A 12,300-nucleotide genomic window follows, 5' to 3' on the forward strand; every position below is an offset into this window, starting at 1 on the left:
TTAAAATTATCCCTTCCTTAGGGCTGCAAAATTCCATGGTGTACATACACTTACAATTTCATACTCATTTTAAGTCCCCAACATGGAATAAAGAGAGAAATATGCATAAATAAGCACTAACCTCTTGTAGCTCAAATCCAAGCCAACCAAGACTTTAATTTTTCTTTACTTTCTTACTCTTTCTTGGCTGCCAAAAACTTCTCCTTGGTGTGGGTATAATTTTTAGTGAAGGGAGGATAAGGTTTTGAGGTGAATTGAAGTGGGAAATGAAGCTTAAAGGGAGCTTTAATGGTGGTTTGGGTGGAAGAGAAAATGGGTTACGGCTGAAATGGGAAGAGAATTGCAGAAATTGTGTTTGTTTTTTACTTCATTTTAGTTGTATTTATCTCATTTTAATTGGCTTGTCAATTTCTAATTGGTGGGAAGCTTTTTAATGATGTCATCCTATGTCATAAATCTAATTTAATTCCATTTTCTTTTTCTTTTCTTTTCTACTCAATTTTAATTTAATTTTTAGCAATATTTATTCACATTTTGTGTCATAATAATTATTTAATTGACTGGACAAGTCGGCCAAAAATCACCTCTGAAGGTGAAATGACCAAAATGCCCTCCGTTTGGCTTGATAGACTAAAATTGTCTGTACCGATTGAAAAATTTTTCTAAGTATTTTCTTGGCATTCTAATGCCATAGGAACCTCAATGACCCTTCTCTGGAGTCCCAAAAATAATTTTATGAATTTTCTCCTGGGTCTAGGGCTCCTAGTTGCGAGAACCGCAACTTCCCACTAGGTTACCCATCGCTAGGGCACCGGCTCATTCAACTTAGTTGTATTTTATTTCTAAAATTTTCCTTAAATTTTTCTTATTAATATTTGAGTTAATTATGGTTCCTCACTTTAGTTTAAATATTTTTCCGAACGTTCTAGCTGTCTGGACCGACTCTGGTCACCAGAATAGTTGAATGTACGGAGTTGCTACAGGGAGGGTGTTACAACTCTTTCCTCTAATTTAAATTTCGTCCTCGAAATCTACCTGATGCAAACAGTTGAGGAAACTGTTGCCTCATCATCTCTTCACTTTCCCAAGTTGCTTCCTAGGTGTTGTGGTGCCTCCAAAGCACTTTCACCAATGGAATCTGCTTATTTCTCAACTCTTTCACTTCCTGAGCCAGGATCCGTATGGGTTCTTCTTCATATTTCAAATCCGATTTTGCTTTAATTTCTTCCATGGAGATGACATGTGAAGGATCTGAGCGGTATCTTCTTAGCATAGATACGTGGAACACATTGTGGATCTTGTCTAGCTCTGGTGGTAAAGCTAGCCTGTAGGCTACTGGTCCCACACGTTCAATGACTTCATATGGGCCAATGAACGTAGGGCTCAACTTACCTTTTCTTCCAAACCTCAGTACCTTCTTCCACGGTGACACCTTGAGGAACACTTTGTCGCCAACCGCATATTCTATTTCTTTTCTCTTCAGGTCGGCATAAGATTTTTGTTTGTCTGAGGCAACCTTCAGATTGGCTTTGATTAGCTTTACCTTCTCCTCAGTCTGTTTCACTAAGTTTGGCCCTACTAGTTTATCTTCGCCCAATTCAGTCCAACACACTGGAGTTCTACATTTTCTCCCATACAGTGCTTCATACGGGGCCATTTGGATGCTAGCTTGATAGCTATTGTTGTATGAAAATTCTGCCAGTGGGAGGTTTCTATCCCAACTTCCCTCAAATTCAATGGCACAACTCCTCATCATATCTTCAAGGACCTGATATATATTTCATGTTATTATTATCATTTCGTTTCAATATTTGTATTAGTTCAATTGGTTTCAATTGTTTACCTGGATTAGTCTTTCTGATTGCCCATCCGTCTGAGGATGGAAAGCTGTGCTGAAGTGGAGTTGTGTACCCAATGATTCATGCAACTTCTTCCAAAATCTCGATGTAAACCTTGGGTCTCGATCAGATATGATGGAAAGTGGGATTCCATGCAGTCTAACTATCTCACTGATATATAATTCTGCTAACTTCTCCAGTGAGTAGTCAGTCCTAACTGGCAGAAAGTGTGCTGACTTCGTCAATCTATCTACTATCACCCACACTGCGTCATGCTTTTTCTGGGTGAGAGATAGACCACTTACAAAATCCATGGTGACACGATCCCATTTCCATTCAGGTATGCGTATAGGCTGTAGCAAACCTGATGGAACTTGATGTTCTGCCTTGACTTGCTGACATATCAAGCATTTAGTCACATAGTCAGCTATGTCCTTCTTCATGCCAGGCCACCAATACTAAAGCTTCAGATCATGATACATTTTTGTACTTCCTGGGTGTATAGCATAAACACTGGCATGTGCCTCTTTCAGAATAATGGCTTTCAATTCCCCATTATCTGGTACACATACTCTTCCTTTGTAGTACAGACACCCATCTGCTTTCACCTCATAGTCAGTTACTTTTCCCTCTGAGATTTTGCTCATAATAGCCATTAACTTTTTATCTGCCTTTTGCCCATCTAAAATCTGCTGTAGCAGGTTTGGCCTCACTTGCAACTCAGCCAAAATAGCTCCATTTCAAGCCAAAGATAGACGGGCATTCAATGATCTCAAAGCTGTGATAGATTTTCTACTCAAAGCATCTGTAACTACATTTGCCTTCCCAAGATGGTAATCTATCACACAATCATAGTCCTTCAGGAACTCAATCCATCGCCTCTGTCTGAGGTTGAGCTCCTTCTGGGTTGGCAAGTATTTCAGACTTTTGTGGTTTGTGTAAATATAGCACTTTTCACCATACAAGTAATGCCTCCATATCTTCAGTGCGAAGATAATTGCTGCAAGTTCTAAATCATGGGTAGGGTAATTCTGTTCATGTGGCCTTAGCTGCCTGGAAGCATAAGTGACCACCTTCCCCTCTTGCATTAATACACACCCTAACCCATTATGAGAGGCATCACTGTAGACCATAAAGTCCTTTCCCAACACTGGCTGTGTTAATACTGGTGCCTCTGTCAACATAGCCTTCAACTTCTCAAAACTAGCCTGACACTTGTCATTCCAATCAAATCTGACATTTTTGTATAACAACTTGGTCATTGGAGCAGTTATTAACGAAAATCCCTTCACAAATCTTCTGTAATACCCAGCTAGCCCCAAGAAACTTCTAACCTCAGTTGTATTTCTAGGAGGCTTCCATTCCATCACTGCTTCTATTTTCTTGGGATCCACTCTAATCCCATCAGCTGACACTATGTGTCCAAGGAATGCAATCTCATTCAACCAGAAGTCACACTTGGACAACTTAGCATACAGCTTCTTTTCTCTCAGGGTTTGCAGAACAATCCTTAAATGCTCATCATGTTCTTCCCTGGTCTTGGAATATACCAAAATATCATCAATAAAGACCACTACAAACTGATTTAGGTATGGATGGAAGATACGGTTCATAAGGTCCATGAATGCCACTGGTGCATTTGTTAGGCCAAAGGGCATCAATAGGAACTCATACCCATATCGGGTCCTGAATGCAGTCTTTGGCACATCTGCATCCTTCACCCTCAACTGATAATACCCTGATCTAGATCAATTTTAGAAAATACTCCTGCTCCCTTCAACTGATCAAACAGATCATCAATTCTAGGCAACAGATATTTATTCTTCACAGTTACTTTATTCAACTGCTGATAATCGATGCATAACCTCAAAGTCCCATCCTTCTTCTTTACAAACAGCACTGGAGCTCCCCATGGTGACACACTGGGGCGTATGAACCCCTTATCTAGTAACTCCTGTAACTAGATTTTCAGTTCCTTCAATTCTGTGGGCACCATCCTATAAGGAGCAATAGAGATTGGTGCTGTACCTGGCAGTGCCTCAATAGCAAATTCAACTTCCCTTTCTGGGAATTCTTCAGGGAATACATCTGGGAAGTGTCTTACTGTGTGTATGTCACACAGATCTGGCTTAGCCTACCTAGTGTCCACCACATGTGCTAGGTGGGCTTCACAGCCTTTTCTCATCAGTTTTCTTGTAACTGTGGTTGAGATGACATTGGACAAGAAATCTGTCCTTTCCCCCACAACTGTGATCTCATTACCCTCAAGAGTTTTCAAAGAAATTCTCTTCAATTTACAATCAACCATTGCCTGATGACGTAACAACCAATCCATTCCCAAAATCACGTCAAACTCATGAAAAGGCAACTCAATCAGATATGCCAAGAATTCATACCCCTGAATCCTTAATGGGCAACCTTTGTACACTTTGTTCACCACTGCACTGTGGCCCAATGGATTAGTGACTAGAATGTCTTGGTCACTCTCTCCTACTAATATCCCCCTTTCTACGGGTAGGTTGATGCAGATGTATGAATGAGTGGATCCTGGATCCACCAATGTATGCACAGATGTAGTGTAGAGGGAGAACGTGCCCCTGATGATGTCCGGGGCATCTTGCTCCTTCTGAGCTCTCATGGCATAGGCTCGCAGTGGTACGCCTCGGGCCTCTCTCGCGGCTCGACAGCCTCGTGATGGTCTCACTGCCTCAGATTTACCAGATTTCCTACCCCTTTGTGGTGCAGGAGCAGGTCTGTCTGCTTGTGTTAGAACAGTTATAGTAGTTTTGCATGGACAGTTCCTCAACTGATGCTCTGTCGACCCACACCTTAAGCAAACACCAGTCACTCTCCAACACTCCCCCTTATGCCACTTCAGGTAATGTGGACATGCAGAAGATGCTGGGGCTGGTCTCCTGAACCCCATCCGTAGAGAGCTGCCCACTGATGGTGTGGACTGACCTCTCCTAGGGGTAAACTGTGGCCTGGGCCCTTGGGTCTGACCCTAACTTTGTGGTTGACCTGAACTTAGTGCAGGTGGACCTTTGAACTTCTTTCCTGGTGCAGGAGATGAGCTAGACTGACCCGGACCCCTCTTTTGCTGTCTCTCTCTTCTGGTCTGCTCACTTATTCTTACTTTTTCAACTTTTATTGCTGCTTCCACTAACTTGGTGAAGTCTGTGATTCCTAAGGTAGTGATTATGATCTTTATATTATCATTTAATCCCTCTTCAAATCTCTTACACCTTTCGGCTTCATTAGGGACTATCTCCCTTTCGTAGCGGCTCAATCTGATAAATTCCTTTTCATACTCAGCCACTGTCAGCTGTCTCTGCCTCAGGTTAATGAACTCTCTTCTTCTCTCTTCCAGGTATACACTACCCACATACTTTTTCTTGAATTCTGAGAAGAAGAAGTCCCAAGTTATTACTTCTAGTTGCACTTCACTACACACCATATCCCACCATTCATATGCATCATCTTGCAACAGAGATACAGCAGCTTCTAGATTTTGCTCTAGAGTGCAGTGGAGTTATTTTAAAACCATTCCTGTTCTGTTCAGCCAATTTTCGGCTGCAACAGAATCATCTTCTCTCAGCCCAAAGAAGTCCACTGCTCCAAATTTTCTCAATCTTTCTTGGTGTGATTGCGATTGTGGAGGTGGTGGTGGTGGTGGCATTACCCCAGCCATTTGTTTGAAGAATTAGGCCATTTGCTGGAACACGACCTGTGGAGGCTAAGCGGGCTCTGATGGAGCTGGCAGAGCAAGTCCTCCCCTACCCCTAGTTTCAGCTGGTGCAGGTGGAGCATGACTCTCCACTTCCTCCTCAACTGCCCTCTGAGATGTAGTGTCCATATCCTAATCAAAATAACAAAGACAAACAGATCTGCATTAGTGTCACCTTGACTCTTACAAATGCAATGCATGGTATGGACTCAATTTAGGCCCAGAAACGCCTAAACCGTGCTCTGATATCACTAAATGTGACACCCCTTACCTGTCTACAGTGTAGCCGGGCAAGATATGCCAAGTAGTGTATCGGAACACCCTATTTTAATTCAATCATTTTTTTTCCTAATTTATTATTATTATTTTATTTTTATTTTTTTCATAGTTATGAAGTAAAATTTATGAAACATAATTAATTTAAGTCATTTATTGAAATTATAATTTATTTGAGGTTCCGAAAATTTTATAAAAAATCCGGCAAAGTACCGGCTAAAAATGGAGAAAACAGTTCTTCGGAACCTGTGAAAAACACTTCCAAATTTTTCAACCAATCCCAAACTCCATTTCATCATCAAAATCTCAATAATTTTTCAACAACATTTCCATTTCTCAATCATTCATTTCTCATGGTATTCATATACAAGCAATAAATAAACACTCAATTTTCCATTCATAAACACAATTTCCACTATTTACTTTAACATCAAAATACATTACATAAGTTTCAATTACATATGAGAAAATAAAAGTTAATTACAAAATACTCAAAATGAAACCTAGTGTCCTATCAATGCACTGAAGATGGTGAGATGACACAGACACTATGCAGAGCTGCAGAAGGTCTCACCCAGTCTGTGGTCTACTGGGCTCTCGGTCGATCTCTCCAGAACCTACACGTAGCAAAAGCAACACGCTAAGTAATAATACTTAGTGGTGCCAATAATAAAATAAAAAGAAATAACATAAAATAAATATGCAGTGAATGTATTGATGTCTCATTGCAAATAAATTTTCGATGAGTATTTATAGTATTACTTATTTTGTACTTGTTATATTCATTATTTCATTAAATTTATCCACTTTCATTTTTGGTTGCCCAGGTAACCTATACTGGACGATTGGACTGGATAAACAGGTAAACTGGCACTGGGTATCAAGTACCTCGGGCCGTCACACCATCGGTCGCATATGTGTCTCCCGGCAGGCAATGTAATGCCTAATAAGTCAGATAATATTAGGCACAAGGCCAAGTATCAACGTAATGTCAGAATGGCTAAAAGCCATGAAATCACAGAATGGCATAATGCCATGTGCAGTACTGCTAACTGAACCCTATTGGCATGCCAACCTATCCAAACCAATCTTGCTAGGTGTACTAGGGCATGTTACACTTTTAAACTTTACAATTCTTGAAATTTAAGTTTAGGTGTTACTATTCATTTCATTAGTCAACTAAAATATTGACTTTTGCATAGAAAATAGGTACATTGGTTCTAATACTCTCAACATGCCACATTTTGCATTCTAAAGTTATTGGTATTGGTTGCCGATACCATTTCTAAGCTTAGTGTTAATTATTCACAATTTTCAGATTTCAAGCCTTATGTTTACTATTCTATTGGTCATTTGTACAGTAGGAATTTGGCAAATTTATCTTCATGAAAGTTGTTCCTTATTTTGTCTAGTTACATTTTCTTTTTTGAATCACTCCATTTGGAGTTTTGTAACTCAAGTTATGGCCTAAAAACCATAACTGGCCGGATTGGACAGAATCCAAAATTCTGGGCAAAACTGGTTCTGCTAGATTTGGTAACCTAAGTTTTGTTGGCAATTTGACTTAGTTATGGTCAGAATTTGGATTTATGTTCCTCATGAAAGTTGTAGGTCTATGTCTCAGCTTTCTTCTGGTAAAATATCAGGTCAATTGGACCTTTCTACACTGAGGTATGACCAAATGAATAAACACTGTTCATTTGGTCATTTTGCCCAGGCAGAATGCAGGTCACCCAGATTAGGGCAATTTTTAGGCCAACTTGGTTTGATTTTCTGGGCAGGGTTTCTTCACCAAAGTTGTGCCATTATGTGTTTAGTTTCATGCCCAATTGGCCTTGTACCAATTAAACTTATACAAGCCAAGTTATAGCTGCCCAAATAGGCTGGACTCACATCCAGACCTGCAGGTCACACAAGGCAGCTTAGCCAAACTCAAATCCCAAGCTACAACTCACTTCAATTCTTCATCATACACAGCCAAATGGTCACTAATTGACCATTTAAACTTTCATTCACCAACACATGAACAAGATCCAAGTTTTTGTGTCCAAACCCTAGCTCAAATTCAAGGTTCACACAACACATGTCAATTAGGCATACTAATCCATTTCAAATTTATGTCTACACATCAACACCATTTCTAAGCCATTTTAAATCCATCAAAACCATCAACTTTATCCCTTCCTTAGGGCTGCTAAATTCCATGGTGTACATACACATAAGTTTTATTTCATTTGACTTAAAATTTCATACTCATTTTAAGTCCCTGACATGGAATAAAGAGAGAAATATGCATAAATAAGCACTAACCTCTTGTAGCTCAAATCCAAGCCAACCAAGACTTTAATTTTTCTTTACTTTCTTACTCTTTCTTGGTTGCCAAACACTTCTCCTTAGTGTGGGTATAATTTTTAGTGAAGGGAGGATAAGGTTTTGAGGTGAATTGAGGTGGGAAATGAAGCTTAAAGGGAGCTTTAATGGTGGTTTGGGTGGAAGGGAAAATGGGTTACGGCTGAAATGGGAAGAGAATTGTAGAAATTGTGTTTGTTTTTTTACTTCATTTTAGTTGTATTTATCTCATTTTAATTGGCTTGTCAATTTCTAATTGGTGGGAAGCTTTTTAATGATGTCATCCTATGTCATAAATCTAATTTAATTCCATTTTCTTTTTCTTTTCTTTTCTACTCAATTTTAATTTAATTTTTTGCAATATTTATTCACATTTTGTGTCATAATAATTATTTACTTAACTGGACAAGTCGGCCAAAAATCACCTCTGAAGGCAAAATGACTAAAATGCCCTCCGTTTGGCTTAACAGACTAAAATTGTCTGTACCGATTGAAAAATTTTTCTAAGTATTTTCTTGGCATTCTAATGCCATAGGAACCTCAATGACCCTTCTCTGGAGTCTCAAAAATAATTTTATGAATTTTCTCCTAGGTCTAGGGCTCCTAGTTGCAATAACCGCAACTTACCACTTGGTTACCCATCGCTACGGCATTGGCTCATTCAACTTAGTTGTATTTTATTTTTAAAATTTTTCCTAAATTTTTCTTATTAATATTTGAGTTAATTATGGTTCCTCACTTTAGTTTAAATATTTTTCCAAACGTTCTAGCTGTCCGGACTGACACTGGTCACTGGAACAGTAGAATGTACGGAGTTACTATAGGGAGGGTGTTACAATACGTGAGAAAATAAAAGTTTAGTTACAAACAGCATAAAAAACCAAAATGGGACCTAGTGTCCTACCAATGCACTATAGCCTGTGAGGTGACACGGACACTATGCAAATATGTGAACAGGCTTCACCTAGTTTATGGTCTGCTGGGCTCTCTGTCAGTCTCTCCAAAACCTACGCGTTGCAAAAGTGATGGGCTAAGCATAAAGCTTAGTGGTGCCAATAATACAAGAAAATATAATATGCAAATAAAAGTAAAAATTTCCTAGTTATTGTGCTTATAAGAAATAAATAATTACTAAATTATTGTTTAGTCGAAGGCTAATTACATCTTATGATATTAACTCTTTTTAGCATTTTATTAATCGTTTTCTTGATGATTTTGAGCCTCTTTTTATTATAATCATTCTTGTTCTTTATCTTGATATTTAATTTCCTTACTTCCTTTAATAATCAATTCAATTACATTTATACTTTTTCATGCCCAAGTAACCTATATAAATTGACCGAACTGGATAAACAGGTAAACTAGCACTGAGTACCAGGTACCTCGGGCCGTCAGACCATCGGTCACAATGTGCCTCTCGGTGTGCAGACAGAATGGCTAATAAGCCATAAAAGCAATAAGGCATAAAACCAAGTGTAACATCATAATCAGTATAGCCATAGGCTATCATATCACAGAATAACATGAAACATACGCAGCACTGCTATCAGAACCCTATTGGCATGCCAACCTATCCAAACCAATCACACTAGGCTTACTAGGGCAATTACACTTTTTAATTATGTAATTCTTTGAAATTGAAATTTTATGACTACTATTCATTTCATTAGTCAACTAAAATATTGACTTTTTCATAGACAATAGGTATATTGGTTCTAATATCACCAACATACCATATTTTGCATTCTAAAATTGTTGGCATTGGTTGCCAATTACATTTCAAAACTTAAGGTTGGTTATTTAAAATTTTCAGATTTCAAGTACTTGGTTTACTATTCCATTGGTCAATTGTACAGTAAGAATTTGGCAATATTGTCTTCATGAAAGTTGTTCCTTTATGTGTCTTCTTTAATTTCCTTTTTGAATCACTCCATTTGGAGTTTTCTAGTTCAAGATATGCTACTCTGAGCAAGGCTAGCCAGATTGGTATCTACCCAGATAGTCTGGGCAGAATACCATTCTACCAGATTTGATAGTTTAAATTTGACCTATAATTTTATTTGGTTAAGTCCAGAATTAGAGTTTGTGTTCAACATAAAAGTTGTTCTAAATTGTCTAAGCTTTTCATTTATATAAATTTCAGGTCAATTGGACCTTTCTACACTGGGTTATGACCAAATGAATAAACACTATTTATTTGGTCATTTTGCCCAGGCAGAAAGTGTGTTACCCGGATTTGGTCAATTTTTAGGGTATCCTAAGTTTATTTTCTGGATAGGGTTCCCCCATCAAAATTGTGCCATTATGTGTCTAATTTCATGTCCAATTGGCCTTGCACCAATTAACCTACACAACTCAAGTTAAAATTATCCAACCTTGCTGGACTCACACCCAGCCCTGCAGGTCACTCAAGGCAGCACCACTAACCTCAATTCCCATGGCACAATTCACTTCATTTCCTACTCAAACACAACCAAATGGTCACTAATTGACCATTAGAACTTCCTTTCATCAGTACATGAGCAAAATCATAAATTTGTTGCCCAAACCCTAGCCCTAAATTTTGCTAAGTTCCAATTTCTTGCACCAAACTCATAAATTAATAATTTAAGTGATACATTCACATCAAGGGCAGCCTATACACTCCTTTAAATCAAAGAAATTCATCACTACACTAAAATTCCTATGGCTACCGAAAATGTAAAGTGGGCATACCAATGAATTTCATTTCAATTCCTCATAAATCTCAACTCAATTCAACTTCCTAAACATGAATTTAAAAAAAAAAAGAAGGAGATTGGACACTAACCACTTTGGGGCTCTAACTTGAGCTTGTAAATCTTTACTTTTTCCTCTTCAAATTACTGCTTTAAGACTATTCTAGTTGCAAGGATCAAGTTTAGTGAAGGGGGTAAGTGGTTTTATGCTGAAAGTGAAGGAGAGAGAAAGCTCTTATTGAACAAAAATGGTAGAGGGAGGGAGAGAGTGTTTCGGCTGGGTTCAAGGAGGAAGAAGAAGCAGATTTTTCTCTTAAATTTCAGCCCATTTAACTCTAATTTAAGTTGGTTTATAAAGGCTTGTCTTCATTTGATTGGTTGAGCACATTTTAATTAGATAAGCATGATGTAATAATTAACGTTTCTTTCTTTTTCATTTTCTTGCTTTTCTACTCATTTTTAAATAAATTTTTGGTAATATTTATTTATATTTTATGTTATAATAATTATTTACTTAATTGGACTAGTCGGTCAAAAATAATCTCCGAAGACGAAATGACCAAAATGCTCTCCGTTTGGCTCATTAAGCCAAAATCGTCTGTACCGATTGAAAAAATTTTCTAAATATTTTCTTGGCATTCTAATGCCATCAAAACCTCAATGACTCTTCTCTAGAGTCCATAAAATTATTTCATGAATTTTCTCCAGGGTTTAGAGCTCCTAGCTGCGAGGACCACAACTTCCTACTGGGTTACCCATCGCTAGGGCACCGGCTCATTTAACTTGGTTGTATTTTATTTCTAAAATTTTTCCTAAATTTTTCTTATTATTATTTGAGTTATTTATGACTCATCACTCTAGTTTACATATAGTTCCAGTCATTCTAGCTGTCCAGACCGACACCGGTCACCGGAACAGTAGAATATACAGAATTGCTATAGTGAGGGTGTTACAAGAGGAGCAAAGTGTTAAAGATAAATAAAGATGAGAAAGTGAGACAGTGGAATATTACAAGTTGGAGGAGAGAGACAATAGGGAAAAATTATTTTTAATATTACCTGGATATACCACATCATCCTTCAACCTTTAAACCGATTGTTGTAGATTGCATGAGATTTAAAGTGATATTTACAATAATTTAAGATTTATCGTTTATTTTTCTTATAATTAATCATATATTAAATTTTTATAATTAATATATATATATATATATATATATATATATTAAATATACTAGCTAAATGTTTATGCTTACATAAATTTAATAAATTTTATTTTTATATTTAATTTAAATTTAATATTTTTTTATTAAAATTATTTTTAATATTTTTTATATAATTTGATAATTAAAATTTATAGCATGAATAATTCTCTCACTTAAATACTTTATTTT

The sequence above is a fragment of the Hevea brasiliensis genome, chromosome 10 (genome assembly GCF_030052815.1).
Source record: "Hevea brasiliensis isolate MT/VB/25A 57/8 chromosome 10, ASM3005281v1, whole genome shotgun sequence".
Taxonomy (NCBI): domain Eukaryota; kingdom Viridiplantae; phylum Streptophyta; class Magnoliopsida; order Malpighiales; family Euphorbiaceae; genus Hevea; species Hevea brasiliensis.